This window comes from Drosophila santomea, chromosome 3R (genome assembly GCF_016746245.2).
Source record: "Drosophila santomea strain STO CAGO 1482 chromosome 3R, Prin_Dsan_1.1, whole genome shotgun sequence".
Taxonomy (NCBI): domain Eukaryota; kingdom Metazoa; phylum Arthropoda; class Insecta; order Diptera; family Drosophilidae; genus Drosophila; species Drosophila santomea.
In genome coordinates, this window is record NC_053019.2 from 21,364,652 (window position 1) to 21,374,342 (window position 9,691).

Sequence of the window (9,691 nt, forward strand, 5' to 3'; positions counted from 1 at the left end):
ATGGATGCGTTTGAGTACAGTAATTGTCTCGTCTGTCTTGTACTACTTCTGTTATATATAAGAATATTAAGCCATCAAGATTCCTTCTTTTGATAAATTTGGAACACTTTAAGCTTTAATGCTCTACATATGTACGTGCACCTTCGCCTGCTCATTGACTTTCGCATGGGCAACTCACGCACATCCCTAGTGCCGCACATGGAAATGAATGCCACTGACTGGCCAGCAGTTGCAACTCCGCATATCATGGTCCTGTCTGCGGATCCGTGGCTAGGTCTGCGTCGGAAGTCTTCATCGAAATGCAGGTGAGTGGCACTCAACCGCAAGGAACACTCGTCAGTTTAAAGTCGCTTAATCTGCGCGGCAAACCAGTTGGTCAATCGTGAATTTAAGTTCACCAACTACATATGTATATATATGAAATAAAAAACACTTCACAGTAAAAAAAACTTCAATTAATAATTTCTATATTATTATCTATATTTCTTGAAAGCACCTTTCATTTATAGTTTGTTCCTTGCAGTAGCCACAGAAGTGGAATTAAGCCAACTGTTCGCGCTCTTCGAGATTACTTAGTCCTCGACAATGAGGGGTAGCAGCATGGACTTAGCCACCCCTTGTGGACCAGCTTGCCCCCCTCAATTTGGCCATTAAGCCGACCCTCTTTCCCTCTCTGAGGGCTTATGAATAATGTGCACGATTTGCGGACGCTATAAATAATACGCAAATCGAAAGCGCACTCGCCCTCTGATTGAAAACGCTCGACTGGGGAGCGGAAATCAAGGCGGAGGGGGGATTGATGCGCGAGGGGGCGTGCCAAAAGAGGCGGAAAGGGGGTGGAGCTGCAGTGGTCAGCTGCGAGAAGGACTCCTGCCACATAGAATCGTTCGTTTTGCCAATTAGACAGCCCAGACACGTGTCGTAAGCTTATATCCGCAGTCAGCTTGGGCCAACACTGAACTGCACGATTCCGCGGATGAGTTATGGGATCAGTGTAACCTGATATTGATAAATTGTTGCTTCATAAGGACTCTAAAACAAGTTTGACTTCTAAGTATGGATACTGCAATTTAGTCTCTATTTTCTAGTTATTTATAGAAGGATGATTTTCAGTAAAATAGAATGGGTTTGTAGCTGACCTGACCTGATGTTTGTGCAATTGTTATTTTCAATGTGCTGTCGACAACTGTTTTGTGCGCCGCAAACAACGCCCATCAGAATGAGGTCCTGAAACAAATCCCTGATCCTTGCTCGCAAGTGTAATTTATCTGCTGGAGTTCACGGGAGCCTGGCGATTGAGGATATCCGTGAGCTTACAACCGTTAGCCGTTAACGGTTAACTCGGCAGAGGGAGCAGAAGCACAAAACTCGGGGGTGGGTGGGCGAAGGGCAAGGACTCGCAGGAAGTGGAGGGGGGGCGAGAACAACTCCATCCTGTAAGTGGGCCAAAAGTGCGCACTTGAACTACACACGTTACCGTTTGCGTTAGCGGCGTGCTTTTATGGCCAAAACAACGAGGAAAATCGAGGAAAAAAAAAAGAGAAAGAAAAGCGGAGATGCGGCAAAGTAGGCTATGAAATTTTACTGTCCTACATTGTACCGACAGCCACTTAAACTTTTTAACACCAATTTAATCAACTCAGCAACAGCATTCGACACTAGTTGCCCCCTGACCTTTTTATATCCCGGATAAAGGGAAATGGCAAATGGCCCAATGGGACCCAAAAACTGGTAGCGAAAACCAATGAACTGGATGACTGGGGATGCGAAAAGAAGGCCGATTGAGCCGTCAATGATCTGTGAGAAATGACGAGTGTTTTCGGCGAGACATGAGGAATTGTCAGTCAATTATGGAACTATATTTCTCAGGGGACGTGCGAATAAAACCGGCAAAAACAGCTCAATTTGCGCCATTTAAATGCCTCGTAAAACATTTTCCCAGACATCCACATTTTTATGTGCTCACACACCGATTTATTTATAGGCAATGGACCACATCTTAATGATTTAACTGCCCGGCGAAGGAAGTGCATAAAATCCCCGCACTTCCTGTTTAATTTCCTCGGCGTGACTTTGGCCAGGCAGTATAAATGGAGCTGGCACTGTGCGAAAGAAAGCCAAATGGCAAAGAAACGGATCCCGACTTTTCACTCAAGCGAGCCAGAAGGCAAAGGTGCACTCACAGCTTTTATGGTCACTTCTTGTTGAACTTGCGCATAGTTTTTGCGCTTCTTTGCCAACAATGTTGCATGTTGCCATCGCAGCGCCGAAAAACAAAACAAGTCAACACTAGTGACTGCAAAAATGAAGAATAAAAGAAGGATACACCCCGAGTATCAGCTTTATGGCAGTTGCACAAAAAGCGCGCCACTCTTACAAATTAACCTGCGACGAAGATGGCTAATTGGGAAGGAGCCCTTTGTTTTTCCCGCTTTCCCATTTTCCATTTGCACATTCCCGCCCAAAGAAACTGCGAGTATGTAAAGCGGCAGTTGCCTCTTGGACGTCATGTCACCACCATATGGCTGATATGGGGCTGCCGAGCTACTTAGATAACGCTTAAAAGCCAACGACAGCAACTTAAGTCATAACACTTTAAATAACTGCCACGCCCTGCCAGCAGCAATGCACTTGAACCGAAACTTTTTCCCCAGATATTCTTAAGGATACAAAATTGAATAATTTTAAAAACCGAGTGAGCAATTATCAAACGTTTTCGATACTTGATATCATTAGGTAGATGTTGTTTAATTAGGACGATGAGGTGCAATCCCTATGATCTTCCATGTTATGTTGCAGTGCATCGCCATGAAGGGCATCGCTGCTGGAAACCCCGAGTCCCGAGTCCCGAATCCCGAGTCCTGAATCTCGGATCCCCAGTACCGAATCAGTTGAGAGTGAAGTACTGACTGCGGACCACCGAGCAGTGCCCAAAAAGGCAACAAAAACGGCAACGACAACGTTGACGACGCTTCATTGCAGCAATTTGCATTTTAAGTTGCTAATGACAAAAGTTATAATTGCATAACGCTCAGCTTCGAGGACTCAAGTGTGCCTCGTTGTGTGTGTGTGTGTGTGTGTGTGTGACAACGACACATGTGCATTGTGAATGTGTATGGGTGCGGAGGTGTTGTTGCAACTTGCAAGGCAGCCGGAAATGAAAAGTAAATCAAATGAGTTGCCGTTGTCGAGTTGCTGCAAGTGCGTACTTCATCAACGCGAGACCACCCATGTAGTTTACACCCACCCACTTCTGTTCCTCCTCCTCTGCCCCACCCCACCCCCTCACCATTCACATGCATCACCTGTCGCCGTTTTCACGTATCTGTATCTGTAGCTGTACCTGTATCTGTTGCCATGCAACAACGTCACCTGCAATTGGCGACATTTCCATTTGTGATTGCTCGATTTCGCTGAGGCCCCCAAAGCTGCCTTGGTTATCCCCCAGTAGCGGGATGGTACAGTTTCGGCCATAACTTTAAACGCTTTTCAACGATTTCAAGTTTGGAGTTCCTTAGACATTTTCAAGTTGCTTGCGAAGCTTATTAGCTATTGCATTTACTAAAAGTTTCCCAATTACTTAGTCATTTTGAAACAGGAAAAGCTACTCATGACCATCAAAATTCATTTGATTTCATTTCATTTCAAAATTCATTTGAATCTAATAAAATAATCAATTGTAATCAATATTAGCTAACTCATTCCTTGGACCTATATCGATTATCAGAGTTATGTGAACCACTAAAAACCCATTAAAATTTAATATGCTTTGAGAAATCAATTGACATCCCCTGCGGCAATGTCATCAAAACGTAATTAATTTTGTCTCACACGAAAAAGAATCGACAAAGGCGACAGTGGAATCGGAAAAGAAAAGCGCATTTTCCTCGAATGTCAAACACCCACACAGATACAAACAGTCGGCCTTGAGGGCAGGGCTCATTAAAGAAGATGAATAGAGAGACAAATGCAAATGCATTAGCCGGGCTTGGGTGCTTTTGGTTGTCTGGGTGGTGCAGGTGGCTCGGGTAGTGCAGGTGGTGCAAGATGCCCAGCTGACTGTTCATATATGCAAGCTCAAAACAAGCAAAGCTCTTTAGAGAAAGAGAAAGGGGGCCAATCGGGCGGGGGGAAAAAAAATGGCGATGTGGGGGCCATGGCGACACACTTACAGATGAGCTCACATGAGATTCCATCTTTCCCTGTTCTTTGAGGTCACTTTGACAACTGCCAACCGCAGCTAACGGGAAGCTCTGCCACTTACCAACTTTGCAGAGCGGCTTATTGCGACAGCGACAGAGAAAGAGACAGGTGCACAGCCCGAGAAAGAGGCGGACAGACAAGGCAGACAAGCGGACAAACGGACAAACAGACAAACAGACAAACAGACAAACGGACAAACAGACAAACGGACAAACAGACAAACGGACAAACGAACAGACACGGAATGCTACTCGGTCTGAGTATCATTAGAGAAAATGTTAAATACACTTCAACAGAGGAGTTTAAAAGTCAAAAGCGTATGAGTGCGACATAAAAATAAAATGCAACAACGTGCAGCGGCAAGGAGCGTACACAAAAATTAGAAAACATGCCCCAAGTGGGTGGCAGGCAAAATGGGGGATCGGACCCACTAAAAGCGAGTGTAAATACTTTATTTTTCTTTTCCTCCGCCAACCTTGTTGTTGGTTGCTCTCTAACGATTCAGAATCTAGTTGTTTTTGCAGTGAGCGAAAAGTCTCTTTCTTGATAAAAGCAGGTATTAAATATACATGGGATATTTGAAAATTGCATTATCAATGCCCTTTAAAACCTGCATACACCTATTTTTAGAAACTCCTAGGGATGAAAATGTATGGTTTTTGTGTACGACCGATGTTCGTTGATGGTTTGTTGTTTTTCTGGAAAAATAGCAGCTAAAGTAACCCCCTTTTTGTCAGTGCTCCATTGCGGTTGTTGTTTTTAATATAAAACGTTGATGCTGACGCTGCTTATTTTTAGTTTTTATACTCGCACCGTTGCTGGCCGCAAAAACGAAAACAACAAAATGACCCCCAGCAGCAGCACAGCACACATGGCAATCAGCAAGATGGGGGCAAACCACCCCCCGGCATCATTCCCAACCCACTCGACTCTGTGTCCTGAATCCTGTAGCCGAATGCTTAGCCAGGTCCTCGACATAAATAGGAAATGCTAAGCAGCAAAAGAAAACCGAAAGGGACAGCAGCGCCAAAATGAAATATAAATAAATGTGCATGCCAAAGCAGAAAATCAAAGGGCACACATTATGCATATTGCATGGCACCACATACACAACCACCCACTGGCTCATTCCACCCTTATAAATTATTAATTGACCCACGCAAATTGCTCTCGCAGTCGAGAAACAATAGAAAGCCCCAAGCTGAAGTGTATTTGCAGCCAAAGCGGTTTTATTTTCCTAAAAATAGTCAAATGCTGCGAGGTGTGGCAGTTGCATCAAGGAACACGTTTATTGGCAATGCAATTGTCAGTATAAATCAAAGGTAACGCCACTCACTAGTGAAACTAGAACGAACTTGGTACCACTTACGAGGTACACACAAAACCACTTTGCCAGCACTCCTTAAAGATTTGTAGCTACAAATAAGATAGCCAAAATACACTTCTAAACCAATCACCTGATAGCTAAGAGGTTAGAAATTGGAGTGTAACCATAGAAATAAGTATCTTTTCTTTATCCTTTTTAAATGCAAGAGTAAGTAGGGGTATAGTTCTTCTTTGCATTGCCTACTTCTTGGAGGACTGGCAGTTATCCTTGTAGTTCCTAAGTATCCCTCGACTGTCGTATGGAATTTGGGAGAAAAGCCGCCTAATGGGCACTGCAAATCGTTTTAGGGCCATCATTTTGGCATTGCCCTTTGGCTTATTAAGTCCCCCACTGCAGTGCGGAGCATGCATAAGATAATCATATTTCTTGCTCACACGGAGTGCAAACCCCCCCCCCCATTTCCCCAACTTTCCCCTCCTCTAGCGTGCAGATTTGGCCCCCCTTTGACTGCAACTAAATAATACAAACTAAGTGTGTACAAGCCAAGCTGGCAAATTACGAGTTTTTGGGGGGAGTGGCTGGTTGGCGGAGAATGGAAAACTCAACTCGCTCCCCGGGCGCAGCTTGCTGCATTTGCCAGCTGGCAGGAAACTAAAATGGAAAGCGCAAAAGTGGCTGCCACTGCCAACAACAACGACAACAGCAACAACAAAAGTCAAATTAAATTTCGCATAATTTTTTTTGGCCGTTTGTTGCTCTTACCGTTTTTTTCGTTTTGGGGGGATAAAGTTTTTTGTTTTTGCGGCTTGGCTTGAACTTTCTTTTGGGGTTTTTCTGCCGTCTTGTTTTCCTGCCAGCCACATGTCGCATTTGCTTTTATTTGTTGTTCTGGCGCAGTTTTCTTGTGCATTTCATTTGATGAAAAATCGGTTCGCCCGTCTTGCGCTCGAACTTGAACCAAATATGCAGTGCTCTTTTTTTTGTCAGTTTCCAGCCATCTGCTCACACAATCTCCGTGTCCTCGAAGAAAGTTGCCCCAAACGCCAGTGGGGCACAGTCACACTCACACTGGCACTCACAGCTGCAGCACAAATCAAAAGTGGCCCAATGAGCCGCACGAATCTAATTAGTTTGCCAGCTTAACGCAGCTGCACAACAACTAGAGCAACAACAACTACAACAAGACCACCAACGGCGGCGCGAGCGGAAACGGAAGTTGGCCATCCCCATTGCCATCGCCATCATTCCCTTCATCACCATCGCCATTTGCCATTTGCCATTGTTGTGTGCTCTTCAAGCAATTAGCCAAACTAAAGGCAGATCCCCTGCCTTTTTGGTCCATCTCTTTAGGCTGCCACGCACTGCGAGAAAAATACTTGAGTAGTGTTTGAGTAGTTTTTGGATGCAAAGAGAAGTGTTAATCGTAACACAACATTTTTAATATAAAACACTCATGAAGATGTGGGCTATCTGTAGTAAAGTTCTCCTGTTATGTTGTGTGTTTGTATAATAAAGGGGTACCTTAATTACTTGACTTGTATCCTTTTTTGCCGCCGTGCATCCTGTAGCCCCATTCAATGCATGTAAGCAGCCCGAGCTCCATTCAAACCCGAGCCTAATGTCACCTGACCCACCTCCCTTCGCCCCCCCATCGCTGCCACCTGGCCGTCGTTTTCCTCGTGAACTGGGCAGAACGTGTAAAACAATGGCACCACGCCGACACACGTACAACAATATAAACAAAAGGCGTCTCCCCTTCTGTCCCCCCCACTCATCCATCCGTTTCAATCCGAGAAGCCCACCTCCCCGCCACCCCCCTGTCCGTCCGCACTTCACCTGTGTGTTTGGCGCTAATCTGCACTAAATTGTTGTTTATTTTTTGGCTTTAAACGCTGTGTTTAGTCCGGAGTCCGGAGTGGCGGACAACTTTGGGCCCGGCTCGTAGTTGTAGTTGTCGTAGTCGTAGTCGCCACCCTTGGCTGATTTTGCGTGGCAATTGGCCATTGAGCGAGCTGGCTAATTAGCCGCCGCTCTTTGTCCAGTGGCCAACTTGCTGAATGGCATGGGGCATAGAGGCATAGAGTGGCACAGTGAGGCAGTGGGATATTAAAAATTAATACGTCAACTCCTCGGGACAAAAGTGTAAATGCATATTTATGAGCTACTCAGCTTGCAGCTTGTGATTAGCTGCAGTTTGGATTGGTTGCTTTTGGCCATCACCGCCCATTGAAGGGCTGTAATTATGTTTGGTGGGCGTGGCCGGGGGGGAAATGACAGGGCTAATTGCGGACATGCTAAATGAGAAACTATTATTCGAATAGGACAGGGAGCCCACCTTTCGGATGTTGCCTAATTCATGCAATCATATCATTTAAAATATTTGTACACGCTTCACATGTTAATGGCCACATAAATGTTGTTATCAAAAAATACGGGGCAACGATGTTGGATTTTCTGGAAAATTAAAAACACAACTGTAAAGTCCCAACGCGAGGTGTGTGACCGCAATTGCAGCAACCAAACAAAATATTTGTAATTAGTATTCTGCAGTGAAACATTCATGTGCGCAAAAAACACCTGGAATCCCGCACTCATAAGCCCGAGGATACGCACCTGAGATCCTTTGCACCTTTGCCGTCTAATTTTTGCACTGCCGAACAGCCAACAGTTGCAATTCCCCAAATGAGTCAAAGCCAAATGCGGCAGATGCACTGGCTTTTGGCCTTAACAGACTTTTGGCCACGTTGGAGGGGCCCTGGAAAAGCGGCGAGATTCTATTAACGCCCCTGGGCGCCCCAGACTCAAAGGATTCTTCTCCTGGCCCGCACGAAATTCCCGTGGAATGTGGGAAACGCCACAAAGTTGCGCTCAACAGGGCATGAAACGTAATTAGTTTTTAATTGATTTAAGCACAAGTAATGTTGATTAAACGAAGGCCAGGCGCCTTGCACGAGATGGCAGCCACATGACAACAATGTGACAGGCGACAAGCGGACTGGATATACACTCCCTGTGCTCCTCTTGTGAACTCCACATATTCCCAGTTCCCAGCTACCAGCTCTCAGCTCCAAGCTGCCACATTCCCACTCCCATATCGAGCTGGTCCCCAAGTCCTTTGGCTGCTCATATTTTCTGTCGAGCTGTCAGGCAACTGCAAATGCAACTGCGAGCTGCAACAGAGCGAAGTTGTCCGTTGACAGCAGCCAACAAAAGTCCTGACATCCCCAGCAGCAGGAGCTCCAGAATCAGTGGCAACAAAGTGAGTCAACTCAGACCCTTTTCCACCTCCGGCTCCTCCTCGTTTCAAAGTTCATTGGGCAGACGGGAGCAGCAGGATTCAGAGGAGCTGCCACAGACCCCAGGCGGGCCACCTCGATGAGGATCCCCCGACAAACTTGCCAAATGAGCTGGCCACGCCACTTAGCCAAGCCACTTGAAAGACTTGTGGACACAAAGACACAGACTTGCCACAGAAAGCGATCACAACATACGAGGGTCGTTTGATAAGTCCGTGACTTTTTGTATTTGCCGCGCACCTGCTCTAAATACAACACTGCTCCTGTCAGCAGTTATCGATTAACAGCTGACTGTAAAATTTTGAGAAAGCTGCGTTTTTTGGTTTGCGTTTTATAGGCATTGAAAGCAGACGATCTCGTGAATTTTAACGAAAATGGAAAAAAGTGAATTTCGTGTGCTAATTAAGCATTATTTTTTGCGTAAAAAATCCATCACCGAAACCAAGGAAAGACTTGATAAATATTATGGGGACTCTGCACCATCAATTTCAATGGTTAAGAAATGGTTTACTGAGTTCCGTTGTGGTCGTACCAGTACAAGTGATGCCGAACGTTCAGGTCGCCCAAAAGAGGTCGTCATGCCAGAAATCGTCGACAAAATCCATGGAATGATATTGGATGATCGGAGAATGAAAGTGCGTGAGGTAGCTGAGGCTGTAGGCATCTCAACTGAACGGGTACATCACATTTTACATGAATATTTGGACATGAAAAAGCTTTCCGCGCGATGGGTGCCGCGATTGCTCACACACGACCATAAGCGCAACCGTGTGACCATTTCAAAGGAGTGTTTGGCGATGTTCAACCGCAATCCAAACGAATTTTTGCGCCGTTTCGTTACCGTAGACGAAACATGGATCCACCA

At 45.5% G+C, this 9,691-nt stretch overlaps 1 long non-coding RNA gene across 1 annotated transcript; it reads left to right on the forward strand.

The window, feature by feature from the left end:
* Positions 1-1,605: 1,605 nt before the first annotated feature.
* On the forward strand, positions 1,606-3,609 carry LOC120452053. The gene is made up of 3 exons (XR_005616434.1): positions 1,606-1,925; positions 1,985-2,695; positions 2,756-3,609. It is a non-coding gene; the product is annotated as an uncharacterized LOC120452053 (long non-coding RNA).
* Positions 3,610-9,691: the final 6,082 nt, after the last annotated feature.